The following is a 21,666-nucleotide window of genomic DNA, read 5'->3' on the forward strand; positions in this document are numbered from 1 at the left end:
AGTTCTCTGCTGTTAAATTGTTGGATTAAATCATGGCTCAGTAAGAAATGAAACATCACTGTGCCTGCTCTCTGCATGCCACTGCAATCCTGCCTTAATCACATCCATCAAGAACATCCATCCAGAACACCAGAGAACACACATCCAGAACAATGGAGAACACTCATCCAGAATAATCGAGAACACACATCCAGAATAATAAAGAACACACATCCAGAACACTGAAAAATACCCATCCAGAACATCAGAGAACACCCATACAGAACACCAGAGAACACCCATCCAGAACACCCATCCAGAACAATGGAGACCATGGTCTGAAACACAGTCTGTCCTGAAATTGCTGGTATTATCCTTTTTCTGGAAGACGCATACCTTGGAGACTTTGTGGGAGTTTTTTTCCTTTTTAGCTTGATTTCCATACTTTTCACCTGGTAAAAGCTGAAGCTTACCTGCACTTTCCTTCTGTAAAGGTTTCTTCAATTATCCTGAACGTCATGCATTCACCCAGTGTTTCTGTCCTTCCAGTCTCTATATTCATCAACACCACTGAAAACACCTGTGCAGGTAGAATGTGAGTGACCAAAGATAGGAAGCAGGGTGCACTTAGATACAGAGTCCCAACAAAACGCCTCACTAGGGGCTTCTTTTAAGGCCCCACGGATTTGTAAGCTATAACAACAAATTAAATGCAGGACAGACAATAAAACCGAGGACAAACATCACCAACAAGGTCACGCTCTGCACTGAGCTTACTTGTGAGTGCTTCATGTTCAAGGTTAAGAACCAGCTCCACTAATCCAGACAGTCCTCCCACTAAGGCACAGGTCCAGCTTCTATTTCTAACTTAGGCTAAAATACACTAAATAGCTGGATGATATATTTATTGCTATTTCTGTTTATAAGAACTGAGCAGAAAGAGAAAGAGCAGGCAAAACGGACAGACACATCGCTGAAGTCTAACATACGTGAGGGAGCCAGGAGGCAGTGAGAAGAGATTTGGGCTGCTTGACTCGGAACGGTTTCTGACTTTACTGTGCTTTTCCTCGATCACAGTTAAATTGTTTCCCTCGAATCTGCTTTACCTTAAGACTGAGGCATTTTGGTGGCTTCGCTGTAGACATGTTTTCTCATTTTATCTCTAAAGTATAAACCACATTTAACATTGGTTGTATCTTGTGTAAGGTAGGTCTGTTTGGCCTAGTGATCAAAATGCATCTGAAAGAGCCAGTGAGAAAAAGTCTAGAACTGGCAGGCTGAAAGAGGCCAGCCAGAGGAAGCCCTCATTGCAACAGCTGAGATTACAGCTGAATTTATGAGTCAGGACCCCTTGCGTAAGATCAAATGACCCTTCCACAGTGGTCACCTAATCATTGGAAAACATAGACATTTACATTAAGATTCATAACAGTAACAAAAGTACAGTTACGAAGTGGCAGGAAAATAATCTTCTGGTTGGGGAATCACCACATGAGCAACTATATAAAAAAGTCACAGCACTAAGAAGGTTGAGAACCACTGGCTTCTAAGAAAATTCCACCATCTTCTGTTGAGGAAGTTTTATTGTTAAGAGTGGTCTGGGGAGTGATTTTGCAAAGCACACTTCGAGTGTTTTTGGTAATGAGCAGTTTTAGGTAACAATTGCGTTTGTGTCTATTTTCACACCAGTAAGCATGCAGCCTGCCTATTTGCATAAAGGCCTGTGTCTCCTTTATAGATTGTCATGAGTAAGGCTGTAGTGTTGGGGTAAACAGATGCTTTTGCTGATAATGAAAAGTAGGTGCCAAGAGGCAGGGTTTCCCAAGTGCAGAACTGAAGCAGAAGAGTGGAGTTCCAGGGTCTGCTTTCCCAAGCTGCATTTCTTCAGCGCAGGCAGCTAAGATCCTGAAGGGAAGCTGGAAGCACAGAGGTGTCTGTTTGATTCCTGCAGCAACATCTTGTCGTTGGTCTCCATTCCTCGTGGTTATGCCAGAAATGCAGGATGGCCGCAGGGAGGTAGAGGAAATTTCACATGGCTAATTTTGCATGTTGGTCAGTGTTGGCTGGGGCTAGCTAGCATTGCCTTGTTTGTGGTTGGTTCCATGTGTGGGCTCATGAGTTCCCTTTTCTAGATATTTAAGGGTTGGTTGCACTTTTTTTTTCTGCTTTTGAATGAATCAAGGTGAATAAAGTTATGTTTTTAAGCCACGATGGCAAGTGTGGGTCACTTACATCCATAGCAGGTCCTTGAAAAGAGGTTGATTTTTTTCCATTGTAAGCTTTGATCAAGATTAAATTGCACCTTGTGATAATACTCAGTATTGGGTAAATTACTGAACACTTCTGAGCCTTACTTTCCTCACCTATAGGAAGCATCCTCTGATGCTTAGTTTATGACACTGTGAAGTGAAATGAACAGGACTTTGTACTATTGGCCTGAGTCTAGAATACAGACACTTTCCGTGGAAAGTGTAGTTGTGTGTGTTGTGAGGGGAACAGGATCCTTACAGGTTTGACTCTCAGTAGCTGGTCCTGCCATGCTCACCCATGTCACTGTTGGCTTCAACACGCAGAGCCTGCTCTAAATTTTCAGTCATCTATCAAAGATGTTGCCCCAGCTATTTCTAGTGCCTGGAAATATTGTCCCCTCTAGGGGTGTGGATGGATCATCACACTAAAGCAAAAAAGCAAGACTCAAAGATAACTATCAAATGTTTTCTCTTATTTGTGAACTATAGATTTTTATATAGCTGTGTTAAAACCTTTAAAATGCAAGAGCAGGTGCCACGGAGGGAGGTGGCTGGGAGAATATGAGAGACACTGGTATAGTTGAGACAATCTGTGTGCAGGGAATATGTGCCAAAAGTGAACTCATCCCTAAGCACTGAATTTTTAAAAAGCCAAAGCCACAACCCTTCCTGAATTCCTTATTTCCAGGAGACCCTGAAGGAAATTAATGAAGAGTGAGTATCTTTTCAATCCAAGAAGCACCACCTGCTTCACTCCTTCAGTAAAGAGGAGCTTGTTGTGACGCATGAAGAGTTTGGGTCTAGTTTAGCTCTCAGCTGGTCACCCTTCCTCTTCCTGGAGCCTCTGCATTGTTGACTGTCTGTTGGGGGTGGGGGAGAGAGTCAGATGTGTAGTCATTCCAACAAAGCGCAGAACTGTACATGGAGATGAGGAGGAGAGAAGGCAGTGTCCTTTCCTAACAGGGTGGGTGCAAGTAAATGAAAAACAGGAATGTTGATGGCAGCAACAAGCAGTAAATAAAGCATTTTGAGAACAGAGAGGGGAGAGAGAGAGAGAGAGGGAGAGAGAGAGAGAGAGAGAGAGAGAGAGAGAGAGAGAGAGAGAGAGAGAGATGGACAGACAGACAGACATGGAGGGAGCGGGGAAGGGGAGGGGGAGAGGAGGGGGAGGAGGAGAGATGGGGGAGGGGAGAGAGAGAGGGAGGGAGGAGGATTATTTCCACCTTTGACGAATGGCGCGCAAGGCTTTGCAGAGGCAATGAAGACTCACAGAGCCCCTGCAGGACCATGGGCGTCCTTACACCTATGCTCCATCAAGCCTTAGCCAAGCTCTAACTCACACCAGACAAGAGGACAAGGGTAGAGGCACAAGGACACAGCTCTGATTGTTGGGAGTTCATGATTCAACCATGGAATGCATATACATGGAGGTAAATAATAATATGAGGGACTGATGATGTTAAATACGACACGTGATACATGAAACACACAGCATGACACATGAGTGTGTGGCTGTTGAGTAAAGAGGAGGGAAAGGAAAAGGATAGGATGAGGATTAAATGTGGCTTATGGGTTGGACACAAAGCAGAGAAAGCCAAACACGTCAAGGCTCAGGATAGGTACAGTGCCCCAAGAAACACTCAGGTGGCCGAGGCTGGCAAGGTGAGCAAGACCCACACGTGGACTCGGCTCTGTCGTCTCCTCCCAGCTACAGCACAACCAGCTGGAGTGAACAGCTGGCTCCATCTTTGGATATGAATGCTATGATCTAGCTAAAGTCTGAAGATGTAACCCTGTCCGTACAGGAAGGCAAGAGGTATTTCTTGGAAAGCAGCTGAAGAGGGGTGTGCTCCACCTCACGCCAGAAAACAGCATTCCTGCTTCTGGCCCATGTTTCACTTATCTATGTAATTCAGCCACCTGCTCTCTGGAAGAAAACTTCCTGAAAGATCTTTCCTTCTTCTTCTTCTTCTTCTTCTTCTTCTTCTTCTTCTTCTTCTTCTTCTTCTTCTTCTTCTTCTTCTTCTCTCCTCCTCCTCCTCCTCCTCCTCCTCCTCCTTCTTCTTCTTTGTATTTAAAACTGCTGAATATAATCTCTTTTTTAACATATATATTTATTTTATTACACATGACTAAAACAAACTACATGCAGCAGGGAGAATCATGAGACAATCGTGAGATATATAAATGTTATATTCATAGTGATTTGGCTATTTGTATTTGTCAAACTTGAAATAAACATCTTTCCTATCTTGTTGGGTCTAAATTCCTGAATGAAATTCAGTATCTATCATATCTCATCTCTATTAACGTAAAGCCTTTATCTTGCTCCAACATTATAGAGAGTGTTGGGTGACTGTTCTGACAGAAAACTGTCTCAGCCATTTTTTCATTTTGGAAGCTGCTAGCTTGCACTACTGGTTCACTCAGGCATTTAAGTTTTATTCCCACTTTCTTTTCTCCTGGAGTTCTTTGAGACCAAATAAAGCCCTGGAAATGCAAAGCGTTATTTACTTCTCAGTTACCAGTAACTTAAAGGACAGCTGAGATAAGAACGTTTCCTTGGGACTTCTGGGAACTCGGAGAGACTTACATCCTTACTCATTTTCCAGCTCACCACTAGACTGTAAACAGAGCGCCCGGCTGAGAGTGAGATGCTGTTTCAATGCCATGTGTGTCACAGGGTATTTGATTAACCAGAGTGGACAAGACCAAGTTAATGATATGGTCAATATTTCACTAGGTTTTCAGTTATTACTCATTTAATTTTAATTACTTTATTTTCCTCCTCTCCCCATATACACTTTTGATGTTTTACATAAATTTACCTAAATTATAAGGTCAATCACAGGGGCCAGAATGAGAATTAATTTTTTTTGTCAGAAACTAGCCCCATTCTTTTTGAACCTTGGGCATGAGAGTGTATGGGAGAGCTGAAGAGGGGGGAAGAGGGGGAGGGAATGAAGGAGAGGAAGAGGAGAAGGAAAGAGGGAGGGAGAGAGAGAGGAGGAAAGGAGGGTGGGTATGAAGCAGTGGGGAGGGGAGGGAAGTGTGAGGAGAGCTGGGAGGGAGGGAAGAGAAGCAGAACCTGAAGAAAAAGCTAATACTTACACTTAACTTCACAGTTTCTTTGGCTTTCACAGCAGACAGCAGAATAACGGCTGTGAACGACACAGTCTTATTGTTAGAAGAAAAATGAAGAAATCCCTCAGGGCGTGGGTGTCACAGAAAAGGCAAGGAGTGAAAACACAGCAGGGGGTGTTAGACTTTTCTGATGTTGACCTTAGACTGGCCATTAGAAATGCCAGAGACTGTGTTTTCCATAATAGCAGCGCGTGCACGCGCATGCACACACACACACACACACACACACACACACACACACAAAGTTTATAGAACTCCTATAGTCTGAAGATTTTCTCAACTTAAAGCACCCAGACTCTTCCTTCAATCAAGTCTTAGAACCTAGGTCCCTAGTTACTGGATTCTTTACTTAAAGGACAGTAAGTCACCACATATTTTACTTAAAGGACAGTAAGTCACCACATATTTTACTTAAAGGACAGTAAGTCACCACATATTTTACTTAAAGGACAGTAAGTCACCACATATTTTCTCTCATTCATGGAATGTATATGCTCATTTGTCCTGAATATAAAAAGGGCAATTTTGGAAAAGAAAGGGAGCCAGAGAGAGAGAAATGCATGACAGGGTTGGTAAATGGCCTTCAGTATGGCCAAGGTGCCTGAATGCAAACATCTCCTGACCCCATCCCACTGTGTGATGAACAAACACAATACTTGCACACTCAAAAAGTGAAATAACATATTAATGGAGCAATGTGAATTTACAGAACTATCTAGCTCATAGCTATTTTAAATCCTAGCTATTTTAAATTGTGTTTACTACTAGTGTCTTGTAACTGCATAAAGTAAAACATATACAGAAAAATGTTAGTTTCTCCTGCTTCCCAACCCCTCTGTGGCCCAGAATATAAAATGTTATATGTATATCTCTCATCACCTATTAAAAAGCACTTAGCTGCATGGGTGGAACTAGAAAAGATCATCTTGAGTGAGGACCCAGACCTAGAAAGACACAAATGGTGCATACTCACTTATAAGTGGATTTTAGCCCAACATAGATGTCTTCTGAGCGACTCCATCCAGTGGGTGATAGGCTGTGGGTGCAGTGCTGAGAGTGGTATGGAAGAATGGGATGGTGGAAGGACCCAGAAGGTTCAGGAGTCTTTCAAGGAGACCATCAAGGCCAGCAGATCTGGACCGGGGGGGGGGGGGGGGCCTGCACAAACTGTTGCACCAATCAAGGATAAAATGCATGCAGTGAACCTAGACTTCAGATCGTCAGATCTCGCCAATGGACAGCTCATTGTCCACGGTTGTTGGGTGAGGTGGAGCAGAAACTGCCTCTGACATGAACTCTGGTGCCCTGATTTGATCACTTCCCCGTGGTGGGGAGGCCCGATGGCACACAGAGGAAGGGAAAGCAGGTTATCCAGATGAGACCTGATAGGCTGTGGTCATATGGTGGGAGAAGAGGTCCCCTTCTGTCAGAGGTCTAGGGGAGGGGAATAGAGTGGAAAAGGAATGGAGGTAGGAATGGGAAGACACAAGCAAGGGGATAACAATCAAGATGTAATCTGAGTAAATTATAATAAATTAAAATTTAGAAAAGCACTTTGCTGTATTAACCAAAATTTGATGTTCTTAAATTTGTCCAATTTGACTTATAATTGGGAAATTATGGTATAGTACTTTCTATTATTATTAATTTTTTTTCAAGACAGGGTCTCTCTATACAATTCTGGCTGTCGGGGAACTCACTATATAATCCAGGCTGATCTTAACTCACAGAAATTCATCTGCTTCCACCTCCTAAGTGCTGGGATTAAAGGTATTGAGTGGCCAAATTTCCTTTATTTAAAAAAAACAATACTTTTAAAAGCCAATCCATATACCTCATAAAAATTGTGGTGCTGGGGAATGGGAAGATACAAATGAAGGGATAACAATTGAGATGTAATCTGAATAAATTACTTAAATAAAAAAATTGTGGTGTTGCTATGTTTAAATAGTGTCCTTGGCTTAAATGTTACTAAAGTTATTGTGATGCTATAAACTGTATTTATGATAAATTCTTTAGTAATATTTTTTAGTTTAGTGCTATAAATTCTCTGAGGCAGAGAAGATTATCAAACTATAAACAAGTCTCTAGCCTAGCTCCCGGAAAGTAACAAGTCCACCTATGAGTGCACATACCCATTGTTTATATTGATGACAATGGCTGTTCCATTGTCACCAGATGTCATCTAGTAACTGAGATGGTTTGGGTGAGAAAGGCCTCCTGGGCACATATGTTTGAATACTTGGTCCCCAGCTGCTGGTTATTTGAGAAGGATTAGGAGGTGTGCCCTTGCTGGAGGAAGCGTGCCATAGGTCCCGCTAATCTCTCTATCACACCCTTGGGCACAACTTGAAGAAATTCAGAAGGTACTTGAACTCTAGCCATTTGCTGTTGCCCCAAAGCAAACTAAACCTTGTGGTGGGGGGCGGGGAGTGAGTGGCCATTGCTCCAGGGGACGCTCTGCCCATGAGAAACCCTGCCAGCCACTGGGCTAAGGGAGCCGGACACAATGTCCCATCACGACTCCCAGCGTCATGACTCCCTTTCTTTCTCCACACCTTGACATAGAATACCCCGTTCCCCACACTTAAATATCCTGATTGATGGACATAGGTTTTCTTCTGGGACCGCTGGACTCCCTTTGTTCAAGAGTTCCTTTCTCAAACATTTATTTGGCTGAGGCTAAGTCCATATTGTCAGGCAATAACTTGCACTTAGTAGAAAATATAGCATGCACAGTTATATGTTGTTAACAAGAAGCCAGACAAAACAAAAATTTACCCAGTTTTGTGTGTGTGTGTGTGTGTGTGTGTGTGTGTGTGTGTGTGTGTGTGTGTGTGTGGTGCGGAGCTAAGGTGCTCAGGTCGGTGGCTGTGCTCTGAGCCATGAAGACACCACATTCAACAAGCCAGACCAATTCATAGTCTCCACTCTGGTTATTTTGTAAGGTGTACGGAGAAAGGCATTACACTGAGGAACAGCCGTGATGTTTCAGAAAAACCTTCATACTTCTAATAAAATTGGCTGCACATCTCCAGCATGGTGGGGCCCCATCCCGTGAGCTGCCCCCTCTCAATCACACTTCTGCCTTAATGGGCTCGTGGTGCCATGTTCTCTGGGGCTTTGAGACTCTTTCAGACACAGTGAGTTGTTCTTTCCATACATGCTTTGATACCTTCAGGTCTTCACCAAAGCAGAATATTTTATTTGGTTCCCCTGTGCAGTAGCATAGATTAATTACATGGAATAAGAAACCTGGATATTTTTTAATGCATATGATGGGCTTTGATTACTCTTATTTATTTCTCGTCCTCCAACCCATGATATCTTAATTTCCCTGAATAGGCTGTTTTTACTTTTATCATCTCCCCCCACGAGAGTCTACACATGAGAAGTGGCATAGGACAGCTGTTCTCTGCACCGGCTTATTGTCCTTAATGCCCTGTATTCCACCCATTTTGTTCTCTTATATTTTTTAAAATGTCCTTTGGAGTGAGTAGCATATTTACGATATAGGATGAAACATGTGTCTCTTCAAATCGTGGGCACAGGCCTCTCTAAAGCATTGGCTGTTGTACATGAAGTTAATCACACAGCAACATGTGAGACACATGTCTGTGTGGGGCCTGTGCCTGGCTTTTATCCAGTCAGGGATATCTCGGACTTCTCTAAACGTAAGTATTTCAGCCTTATTTATAACAGCTATGAGTGTTTACCGTAGGTGTACCTTAACTTTTAGAAACAGACCCTAAGACATAGATCCAGATACAAATGGTTGTTTGGGTGGTTAAGGGAAGAAAACACCATTGGGTCCTTCAGTCAGTGGGTGAGCTGAGGTTGGCAGAGCTCAAGCCTGGTCAGAAAACTCTGGAAGCCTATACGGCATTAGTGCACTGTGTGGTCCTGTGGGCGCTCACTGGCTGGTGTCCTTTTCTAGGAGCAATGACATTGAGGGCAGAGCAGAGGTTGGCTACCTCTGCTACCAGCATAAACAGAAGTGTCTAGAAACCATTCAATGGCTTGCCAGAACTGTGGGAGGAAAGTTCTGAATACCTTGTTTATAAAAATAGTCCTCCTCTTAGGGGCCGGCCCACTCGGCCTCCCTGACTGGGAGGTATTCGTTCAGGGCTGTGCAAAAATGGGCTGCAGTGGTCAGAGTGACAGCCATCCATTGGTCAGAGTGACAGCCACCCAGGCACTCAGCAGCTGGAAAGCTGAGCAGGAGAGGACACAGTCAGACCACAAGGCGCATCTACAGGGTTGGAATTCAACTGACATGCACTGTCTGCATATGGCCAGAGGGGCTTCCTGAAGAGAAGCTACAGATCAGCTTCTCTTATGCACTGTCTTTCACGGCCACCAGTGAAGGGGACTGTTTGGCTTAGGCAGTATGCTTGTAACTCAGAGACAAGCCATCTCCTGACAGATGTTTATGGGAACCCTCTGGGAGGTCATAGGTGTGTCCCGAGGGAGAGACATTGCTCTATAAAGTTAGGTGACAGGTGGCGCTGGGTAGCAGCTGACATAATTTAGTTGTACCCTCCAGGCATACCTGGGCATACTTGTAGCTTGTCACGAGCTTGGCACCCACTGTGTGGCGGGTTATTACTTGCACAGCCTAATGGCTTGGAGGACTTGATAGCCAAGAGCTCGTGGAGAGCAACCTGGCCACACAATCCACTGGCACTCCACCCCAGGAACATGCCAGTCCTCACTCTTACGTCACATCCTGATTGGTAGTTTTGTCATATTTTTTTCTTCAACATATTGGCGACATTAAAGAGACACTGGCTAACCCCGCTGTCCATGTTGTTTTCACCACATCATAGTCTGTGTGTTGTGTATGTTGGTGCCAAGCGTCCCACAGTTCAGCAGGTGGCTGCATCTGGAAATCAGGCCACACAGAAGCCTAATAGCACAGAGATCAGGCGGGAGAGTTTCTGCCACCACAAGGCTGAGTTGTCCTCATGGAAGCTGTTCCACCATTTGTCCTGAGTCTTCTTTGAATGCACCCCCACTTTCTCAGGGTCTCATCAGACAGCAGGCCTTTAGGACTCTGAGGGGTTTGAAACACTTCACTTTCACTTGCATAAAACTGCACATATTATGTGCACTTGAACGAAAGCCACTGACAGAACTCTCACTGTAAGCAGTAATTGGCTGTTCTTTCTGCCTAGTTGGCCACTTTTCCAATTTCCTCTCTATTCAGGAAGCTACTCTGATGATTTATAAATTGTTTTCCATTTCCATCTTTGTCTTGTTTGGTGTTTTTGCTTTTCTGAAAGATTTCTTTCATATAGCTGCAACTTAAACCTTCAATGTTTCTCACCAAATACTGGTTAAAATATCTCCATCAATGACATTATAAAATAATTGTTTTCTCAATTACTCTATATTATTTTCATTATTTACCTATATTCCTATAATTAAATTAAGTTTAAAATCTCCCAATCTTGCCTGTCTTTATAACCACAACACATAGTGAAGTGCCTAGTTCACAGTAGGTGCTTTACCATCCTTGCCTTCTCAGACAAGAAAACACATTACACAAACTTGCCTTTGTTTTAAAATGAACCTTAGAACTGTTCTTAATTTGCAGAGATGCTTCCAGCGTACTGCCTTCCATTGGAGCGGTAGAGCTGCTACACTCAGAAGCCAGAGTGATCTGCCATAATTAACTGAGACCACACTTCACTCAAGCATCCTCAAACCCTCTGATGTATGCCTTCTCATGCTCCAGGATGCCAGCCATAACACTGCATAACATTCTGTCCTGTCATGTTTTCTTTAGGCAGTGACAGTGTCTACTTTTTTTTAACTGTTTGATGACTTCATGTGTGCATATAATATGTTTGATCAAATCGACTCCTCTGTGCTTCCTCTCCAATTCTCCCCCCGCCCCTCCCATGGTTTTTTACCTCCCAATGTTGTGTGTGCGAGTGAGCATGTGTTTTCAAGCCCATCGAATCCATTTAGTGCTGCCTGTGTGCACACGGGTACGTGACAATCATCTGGAGTGTGGGGAGCCTTTCTGGGGGCCACTTCCTTGCAGGAAACTTAGTCTCCACCCCACAGCCACCATAACTTCCGAAGGGGACTTCATGAGGCCCTCCCCATGCATGCTCTGGTTTCAGCTGCCTTGAAGGTCTTAGGCATGCAGTGCATTTGGATGTAGAACAGCCCTGTCATGTCTGGCAAATTCTGCCTCTCCTCAGATGTGCACTACCACTGGCTCTTCACCACCCTCTTCTGTGGTGACCCCTGAGCCTGTCCAGGAGGAGATGTGACATAAATGACCCCCTTAGAGCCAAGACATGCCCAGTCTCTGATTCTATGCATGTTGACTGACCAGCTGTGGGTCTCTGTACCCAGCATCTCCTACAGAAAGACGCTTTTGTCGTGAGGGTTGAGAGACACAGCCGAAGCATCCCCGCATTTCTTGAATCCCTCATCTTTTATGACCCTATAATTTTATTTTTTCTCCTTTATTAATTTATTCTTGTTACATCTCAATGGTTATCCCATCCCTTGTATCCTCCCATTCTTCCCTCCCTCCCAATTTCTCCTTATTCCCCTCCCCTATGACTGTTCCTGAGGGGGATTACCTCCCCCTCTATATGATCATAGGGTATTAAGTCTCTTCTTGGTAACCTGCTGTCCTTCCTCTGATTGTCACCAGGTCTCCCCGTCCAGGGGACATGGTCAAAGGTGAGGCACCAGAGTATGTGAGAAAGTAGTATCCCACTCTCCACTCTACTGTGGAGAGTGTTCTGTCCATTGGCTAGATCTGGGTAGGGGCTTAAGGTTTACCGCCTGTATTGTCCGTGGCTGGTGCCTTAGTTTGAGCGGGACCCCTGGGCCCAAATCTGCCTATCATAATGTTCTACTTGTAGACTTCTAGGACCCTCTGGGTCCTTCTACTTTGCCTTTCTACCATGATTCTCTCATCTAGAGTCCCACTAGAATGTCCTCTCCTCTGTCGCTGTTTCCTGGTAAGTGAAGGCTTTCGTGGGACATGCCCGTTGGGCTAATATGCAGATATAAGTGAGTATATACCATTTGAGTCTTTCTGCTTCTGGGTTAACTCACTCATTATGATCATTTCTAGCTCAATCAAAAGCGACAGTCTACAGACTGGGAAAAGATCTTCACCAACCCCACATCTGACAAAGGTCTAATATCCAAAATATATAAAGAATTCAAGAAATTAAATACCACCAAACCAAATAACCCAATTGAGAAATGGGGCATGGAACTAAACAGAGAATTCTCAACACAGGAGTATCAAATGGCTGAGAAACACTTAAAGAAATGCTCAACCTCCTTAATCATCAGGGAAATGCAAATCAAAACAACGCTGAGATTCCATCTTACACCCATCAAGATGGCTAAGATCAAAAATTCAAGCGACACCACACGCTGGCGAGGAAGTGGAGAGAGAGGAACACTCCTTCATTGCTGGTGGGAATGCAAACTAGTACAGCCTCTTTGGAAATCTATCTGGTGCTATCTCAGAAAAATGGGAATAGGGCTTCCTCAAGACCCAGCTATTCCACTCCTTGGAATATACCCAGAAGATGCTCCAGCACACAGCAAGAAAATTTGCTCAACCATGTTCATAGCAGCCTTATTCATAATAGCCAGAACATGGAAACAGCCTAAGTGTCCCTCAGTAGAAGAATGGATAAAGAAACTGTGGTACATATACACTATGGAATACTATTCAGCTATTAAAGACCCTATAATTTTAAAGAGGGTTGACTTTACAGTTTATAACGTTCTACTCTTGTGTCTTGCATGCCTCATTATTGTACCAGGGATGTGGATCTTTGGGAGGAAGGGGCTGTTTTTATGTTGTCACTGGAGGACCATGCTGCCAACATCCTGACCCAGCGGACGTGGATGGGTACCGATCCCCATGCTGCTTGGCTGTCTTCACTAAGTTGTTTTTCTTTCCTCCCATCAGGAGGAAGCCACTGTGCAAAGGGTAAAATGGGAAGTTATGCCCACCTCCTTGGCTCGAGACATCTTGTAAAGGATTTAAAATTCTGCTCAACAGAGAACTGGGATGAGGGGGCATCTCTGGGATGAGCTAGAAGCCTAGGACAATGAAACCTCTGTGGAACTTATGAGGGAAACCCTAGGCGACACCCCTAGCAACAAGGTTATAGACCTTAAAATGACCACCAGGCAAGACTTCCAACAACGGCATAAGGACACCAACCCAGACACACAAAAAAACCTTTGACTTACAGTTTTTTCCTGCCTGTAAGAGGTTCAGGAATAAGAAGGGAGAGAAAGTGAGGGAATGGCCAGCCAATAACAGGTCAAGCTTGAGACCCATGCTATGAGAGAAAGAGAGAGAGAGCCCATCCCAGACACTATTAATGATACTCCGCTGTGCTTGTAGGCAGGAGCCTAGCATAACTGTCTTCTGAGTGGCTTCACTCAGCAGCTGATAAAAACAGATGCAGAGACCCACAGCCAAACATTAGGCAGAGCTGGAGGTGGGCGATCTTGTGGAAGAGGGGAGGAAGGACTGAAGAAGCCAATGAGGTCAAGAAGCTCTCAAGAAAACCTACAGAATCAATTAACCTGGGCCCACAGGGGCTCCCAGAGACTAATACACCAACCAAAAAGCATGCACCTAGACCTCATACACATATGTAACAGATGTGGACCTTGATTTTCATGTGGGTCCTCTAACAGGAGGAGCTGGGGCTGTCTCTGACTACATTGCCTGCCTTTGGATCCCTTTCCCCTAACTGGGCTGCCTTGTCAGGCCTCAATAGAATAAAATAACACCTAATCCTACTGCAACTTGATAGGCCAAGGAGGGTTGATATCCATGGGAGGCCTCTCCATCTCTGAGGAAAAAGAGAGAGGGGAAGGAAGAAGGGAAGGCATGGAAGAGAAGACCCGATGAGGATGTAAAGAAAATAAATAAATTCACTAATGAAAAAAATATATAATAAACATTGAACAATAATATTTACTAAAAAAATTCTGCTGAACAAATTCTCTTTTCTGCTCATCCATTTAGCTGTTTTTATAAATATAAACATGTGGATGTTCCTTCTGTACTTTGGTTATATCTAATATTGCTTTATTTATTTTATTGCCCATAGAAGTTGGTTTTATTTATTTTATTGCTGTTTGGTTGGTTTCTCTGACCCTTTGACACCAGTCAAACAGAAACAACCACTTGAAATCAGCCATTTCTTGTATGATTTTTACCTAGAATTGAGTGCTCTCTTATCAACTCTAATTAGATTGTTACAATATGGTTCATTTATGACATGACATGAGGCTCCTTGGAGCTGGGTAAGTGTGTATGAGAGCTGGTCAGAAATTCCTTAGAGAAAAGAAGCAATTTTTCTAATTCCTTGCACACTACAGAATGAAGGCAAAAATGAGATGCCTTGCAAGACAAAGTTAATCTTCCATAACTAAAAACAAAGACTGCTGACAAACGTCCAATACCTGGACTTCTCCACCACTATTTCTTATAGCAACCACAATGCCCTTGACAGTGGGCATGGTGTCTTGTGACTTTAATCAAACCCAGTTGCTATGCACATGAAACAGTTGGCATTTTCCTAGGGCAATGATTAATGCAGAAACACTTAGTCTCTTAGCTAATGTGAATAATTATAGGAGAAACTACTGGCTTTATGAGAAATCAATGAAATGTGATTAGTGTCTATACTCAACACCAGAGCCACACTTACTAAGACTTCACCTCTGAGAAAATGCAGCACAGGGCTGAAATTCAGGTATGTGTATAAGGAAGAGGTCAGCACAGCCCGAGTTTCCAGCCTTCTGATGTTCCAGACATGAGAAGGGTGTCAGGAACCAGGTCAGCATGAACTCACTCTCCCATGTGCATGTACTTTTAAATCAGCTCTGAAAACTGCATGGTGAGTTAACTGATCTTTTTTATTTTTATTTTTATTTTTTTACTCTTTTTGTTTTTTTGTTTTCAAAATGTTCTCACCATGTTACACTGACTGTCCTGGAACTCACTCTGTAAACCAGGCTGGCCCCAAACTCAGAGATCCACTTACCTCTGCCTCCAGAGTGCTGGTAGTAAAGAGTGGAGCTGGGATTAAAGGTGTACTACACTACATTCTCTATCCCAGCACTTGGGAGGCAGAGGTAGGTGGATATCTGAGTTCGAGGCCAGCCTGGTCTACAGAGTGAGTTCTAGAACTGACCACCAGGCTACACAGAGAAACCATGTCTTGAAAAACCAAATTTAAAGAAAATTAGCTGGTCTTATTTCCACTTTAAAGCCATAGGCACGGATAGTTGAAGAGGTTTTCATTAGTAAGTTTTCTCATTGCTATGACAAAATTCCTAACAAAACTAACTTCAAGAAGGAAGGATTTGTTTGGTCTTACAGTTTGGGGATCAGCCTATCACACAGGGAAGGCTTAGAGTCGGGACTGTGGGACACGTGGGCACACGACATCCACAGTCAGGGAGCAGAGAGGAATGATTTCTGGTGCTCAGCTCACTGTCCCCTTTGTCTTCAGCCTGGAACCTCAGGAGCTGGAATGGTGCAACCCACAGTCAAGATGGCTTTTCCCTGGCATGGTGTGGTAGTCCACGCCTTTAACTCCAGCGCTCAGGAGGCAGAGCCACGTGAAGCCCTGCGAGTCCAAGGGCAGCCTGGTCTACAAAGCAAGCTCTGGCCTAGTTTCAAAAAAGATAACAAAATAGATGCGTCTTCTCTGCTGAGTTGAATCTTCCTGAAAACACCCTAACCCAGAGGCACATTTCCATCATGATCCTAATTCCTACAAGTTGACAACCAAGATTAACTCACCAAAAAAAAAAAAAGGTTCTTTTCCTCTTATCATTCAATTTACAGAGTGGCACTTTCTGTTGTTTTGTGTGAGTCATTTCAGGATGAGTTTAACTCCATAGTTCACCTTTCTCCACTCCAGTGTGGGTTGTAAAATCCGGCTGTAGGCAAGAGACCAACTTGAGATTTATAAAACACAATAATGCCGCCAAGGTCTATGAGGCCCCGATCTAATGACTCTGGAGTGAGTGCAGGGCAGGCACATGCTGTTTCCAAGAGTTTCCAAGAGTTCCCCCTGAGAGGGCCCGTCCCTCCCCTCCTCCCTCTTCCCCTTCTAAGCCGAATTGCTATTTTGCAACGTCCTTGCAGACTTCAAAGTTGTTTTACACAGTTCTTTCATTCTTAAACCAACCCAAGTAGGAATTAGTACCCTTATTTCATAAAAGAGAAAGAGTCTGAAACTCTTCACCCAATATTTCAAAATCAATATCTGAGACCCACGAGGTAGGAAAGGGGCCTTAGGCCTGATTTATGATCTATTGCACTCACTTCCCGATACACCTCTCACTCCCTCCTTCCCAGTCCAGGTCTGCGAGGACCATTTGGACGCCACTCAAAACTACTAAGAACAGATGGATGTCAAGAAGGCAGCGCTTAGGGACAGATTCATTACTAAAAAATACGTAAAACAGAAATCTGGAGACACAAGAATAAACGTAAGAATTTTATTCTGTATTTATTTAAATCTCAAGTTCCTGCATACCACAGACTATCCCCACTGTCTTATCGTCAGAATAAGATCCTGTCCACAAGAAGAGGCTTGTAAATCGGAGGGTGCCGTGCCATGCAAGCCATTGCTGTCTCTCTTGTAATGACCAAGTTTGAAGGTTGTGTTAACTTCAGGGATGCAACAAGCCCCCCACCCCCCACAGTTTTTGGTGACTCAGAATCAGGGGGAAAAGTCTTCTCATGCAGTTCTGGAAAGCCAAAGGCTGAACTGGAGGTGCGGACAGGGCTACACCTCTCTGAAGGCTGGAGAAGAAAAGTGCCTTGCCTCTTCCTGCTCAGCCATCCTGGCCTGGGGCAGCACCTCTCCACTCTCGGTCTGCTTGTTTCTGTCTTCCCCTTGATTCTCTCATCTTTCTTTCTCTGCTTTTCTCCTTTAAGGCCCTGTGTGGTTTGATTCAGCAGCCAGCTGGGCAATCCCAGCTCAGACCATTGTGGCTCAGACCTTTACACTTAAAAAGTACCGTAGCATTAGACTTTTCTAGACATTAGCATGTGGGCGCATCTTTTGGAAACCAACATTCAACTCACTGCAAATCTGAATCGCTAGCTACTCCTTTCTCATAGATCGACCTAAATCTTTACCACAGTGGCTACCATCTCTGGTTCACATGTCAGCCCTACCATGTCTCTCAGTGCTGTCTCTGCAGATTCCTGGTTGTGCCCGGACACTCTCTCAGCCTTCTCCTTTACAGTCCCCCCCTCCCCCACACACACACTTGCTTTCCTTCTTTCTGGATCTCCCTGGGTTTTGTCCCTGCCTTTACTACTGCACTCAGCAGTTGTTGATAAAGTGTTTCTTTCCTTTCCAAGCCTTTTAATCTCTTGCTTCCCACCTTGACCTGAGCCTGTATCGACTGACCTTCATAGCCCCAGCTGAATATCTGTTTCTCTGCACTACTCCCCATATCTCCTTTGTGACTCACTTATCTCCCTCCTAGCCACCTGCCTGTGTTCCTTAGCCACATTTTCAGCATGCCAGGTTCCCACAAGAGCTGACGTCCCCCCCCACTCCTCCTTACTACCAGGTAACCAAAAACGCCTTCCTTCAGTACCCTTGCTGTGTCTTACTCTCTTTATTCAGGTATTTCTTTAACACCACCGATACATTAGCCACCTTTCCTGCTGCCATAATAAAAGTGTAATGATAAAAGCAACTTAAAAGGGGTTTTAATTTGTCTCACAACCAGAAGACATAGTCCACCCGGGAGGAGAGAGTACAAGGAGCAGGTGCCTGGGGTGGCTGCTCACACAGCACCTGTAGTTAGACAGTGGAGATGACGAATGCCCGCACTCGCCTCACTCTCTCCTTTATCTTCAGCCCAGACCCTTGATTCTTGGGATGGTCATGCCAACGTTTAAGGCGGTGTAGCACCTCCACTGCCCTAACTGGGTAATGCTCCACAGGCACACTCAGAGGGTGTCTCACAAGGGGTGGCTCCAGACTCTACCATGCGGCACCACATGCTCTGTTTGTCATCATTGTCTTACGGGCTGTGTTTCTTCTTATTTTTTCACTCTAAATTTATTTTGTAGGGAGTAAATTCTGTATCTAGGACTTTCTTCAAGGCAAATTATTTTCCTGATGGGGAGCTTGTAGCCTGCTGTCTGCTACCAAGTTGTTAAGTTTACCTTTTCCCTCACACTTTGGGCAAGGTGACATGGTCCACAGAGGACTGCATTAACCTGAGTTGCAATTCATGGCCATCAACACTTCGCTAATGAAGGGTGCATTGGCAATTTTCAGATATATTTAGGAACATAAGAAAACGGTAAGCAGACATTTAATTTCTATATCACTTATTCTTTTTATCTTAGTTGTCATTTCTCTTCCAAATTTTATCTTCCGTAATTAATGTTGACAGATCAGAGAAGAAATTGTGGTAATGCTAATGAGGTATCTTAGTAGCTGGAAGACTGGGTGTGGATGGCCACTTCCTATTGGGGGAGAGAGTACACGTGCAATTCCACAGTCCTGGATCCATTGTCTACATGGGGGGACCCATGGTGTCTGCAAGACGGAGCCACAATCAGCAGTCTCTGCTGGTGACAGAAGACAGATCTGAAGGAAAAGCATCAAGAAACAAATGCAAATCTCAACATGATTTTGCCCAAAGGGAATCAGTGGTCCAAATCCCACAGAAATTCTCACTTGTGACAACATCTTGTTAAAATATTCTAATCTTGATTTGAGCAATTACATAACATACATTTTGGAGGGGAAAATGGAATTTACTTTTCAGAACCATAGAAGACAGCCAGCTACCCTTCATAACAAACACCCAGAAGATTCTGAAGAGTGTAACACTATTTGAGGCCATTTAGGAAGCTAAGAATTGGATGTCATTTTCTGGCAGACTCAAAATGCCATTTGTTGGTTAACGGAATTAAACTGATGATGCTATCAAAACTACATAAGAAAATTAAATTTATCTGGCTCTTCAAAGCATTCTTTTCCATTTTGATGAAAAAAAGCAAAGTGTCCTTTGGATAGACAATTTCATTTTTTAAATTGGGCAAACTGTATGTACCAATTTTTCTGTCACATACAGATCACCTTCATTTTAAGAATAAAAATTTGGAACAGTTAGAGAATTTCGTTGAAGCAGTCATTATTAAAAGAAGTTTTTCTTGAATTATTTTAGCGTTCTGTACAATAACATTTTAATTATTCCTGAGAAAGTATTATTTAGATACTAGCCCTTAGTCATGTACAAAGCATTTCACATATCTGCAAAACCACCCAATATAAACAGTAACATGGAAATGTAGGAAACTGGATTAAGCTGTTATTATTTTCATCATTATCAGTTTTACAGGTTCTCACATAGCCCAGGCAACATTCAGTCTTGCTATGTAGTTGAAGATGATGCTGAGATCCCTCTTCTTCATCTCTCAAGTGCTGGACTACTAAGCACACTGCACACAGCCTCCATCAGCAGTCACGAGAAAACGATGTGCATGAAGCAGAGCTAGGTACGCCTGCACCACCACTGCCAGCACACGGGCCTCTCAACGCTTTCCTTCCCACTTCCTTACACTGCAGCCAGGTAGTGCAGCATTCACGAGGAAGGGAACTTGACTTAAAGTCAAATATGGCTTCTGCTTTCCAGGAGCAGTCATGTCACCCACTGATGAAATATACAGTGTGTATATTGTATATACAGGATCTGCAATGGGTGTGCCATAATACCATTTGCTAGAAAGACAAAGGTAAACTAAGTCCAGGGAGGCTGCTGTAAATAGAGCTTTTATTCACTTGTTTCAGTTGTTGTCTTGGGGGCTTACTGCCTCTGTCTGCTAACCTAGGCCTAGTTCCAGAAGCTTCTAGCCTCCATACAATCTAACCTAGGCCTAGAACGTCTTCAGCCTCTGAGACTTAGCGCGTAATAAGCTCACCCTTTCTTGTTCTTACTGAGCTCTGGGCTGGCTGGTTCAACTCAGCTGTTCTGGCTCAAACTCCTCCCAGCTGACTTGTTCAATCTGGCTTCTCTCTCAGCCTCTGAATTGCTCTGCTTGGCCTCAAGCCACCTCCAGCAGTCTGCTATAACCTTCTGGCTCCTCATTCTCTGGCTCGTTTGGTCTTCACTTGTGTCTCCCTTGTTCTTTCGTTCAACATCTCTCCGTAAAACTTTCCCAATAAAACTGCCTCCTCCTCCCCTATCTCCCTCCCTCCTTCCCTCCTTCCCTCCTTTTCCCCCTCTCTCCTTTCTGCTCGCCCTTCTCCCTCCTTCTCTCTTCCTCTCCATTCCCTTCTTCCTCCTCCCCCCTCACCCCCTGCATTGCCCCTTAGCTAACTTATCCTATTCTGTCAAATCTTTCTCCGATTTGTCACTTTTTCTGCCACTCAATTAGACATCACTTTCAAACATGGGTACCTCATACTGCAAGCTAACTTTACCTTCATTTGGGATTAAAGGCACGTACCACCATGCCTGGACCTGCCTCTGTCTCCTGGCTTAAAGGCGTGTTTGTATTCCAGCCAGATCACACACACCTCACAAGTCTTTGGATATGATCTCTTGCCAGAAAAGCTATGTTCTGAATTAAAATTCTTCTGGAGGCTGCAGCTTACTGGGGGGAGGGGGCTATGGGGGCGGGCAGAGAGAAAAGTGTGACTGCTGGAGATGGTCCTTCACTCCTGGTTTTCTTTGCAGCCTTCTCCTTCAACACTAATCAGGCCTGGTGCAGTGTGCAAAACAAATGTCAGCAGCTGGAAACCGTCCTGTGCCAGGTGTCCTTCTGTGTGAGGCCCTGTTCCAGGAACTTATCTTGCTCAAACCTATGAACAGGGTTATCAGGAACAGCACAGGTGAGGCGTCACAGATGTGATGGAGCCCAGTCACAGCCTGTGAGGGATGTAGTTGAGCATATGGTGCAAGTCTGCCTTCCCTCCACGCTTCTCCCCTGGAAATTCATGAATGTCTAGAATTTAATTCTATGTCAACCTTGTTGCTGTAAAAAAAAAAAAATACTCTACAACACCAACTCGGGGTGGGGAGCAGGGGCAGGGGTGGGGTAGCGCTTGTGGGATCAACCAGGGCAGCAGGAAGAAAAGGCACCGCCAAGACTCTTACTTCATGGAAGACAGGAAGCTGCAAAAGAGCCTGAGAAAAGAAGAGGGGGGCAGGATATTCCCTTCAGAGGCACACCCCAGGACCTACCTCCTGTAAGCAGCAATAGCCCATTTTGCTATAA

The 21,666-nt window shown here is 44.1% G+C and overlaps 1 long non-coding RNA gene across 1 annotated transcript; it reads left to right on the forward strand.

Moving 5' to 3' along the window:
• The first annotated feature begins 18,486 nt into the window (after positions 1-18,486).
• Positions 18,487-19,546, forward strand: LOC311582824. Its single transcript, XR_014774258.1, has 2 exons — positions 18,487-18,740; positions 18,834-19,546. It is a non-coding gene; the product is annotated as an uncharacterized lncRNA (long non-coding RNA).
• Positions 19,547-21,666: the final 2,120 nt, after the last annotated feature.

Source organism: Acomys minous, assembly GCF_964271855.1.
Source record: "Acomys minous genome assembly, chromosome: 14".
In the NCBI taxonomy this organism is placed as follows: Eukaryota; Metazoa; Chordata; class Mammalia; order Rodentia; family Muridae; genus Acomys; species Acomys minous.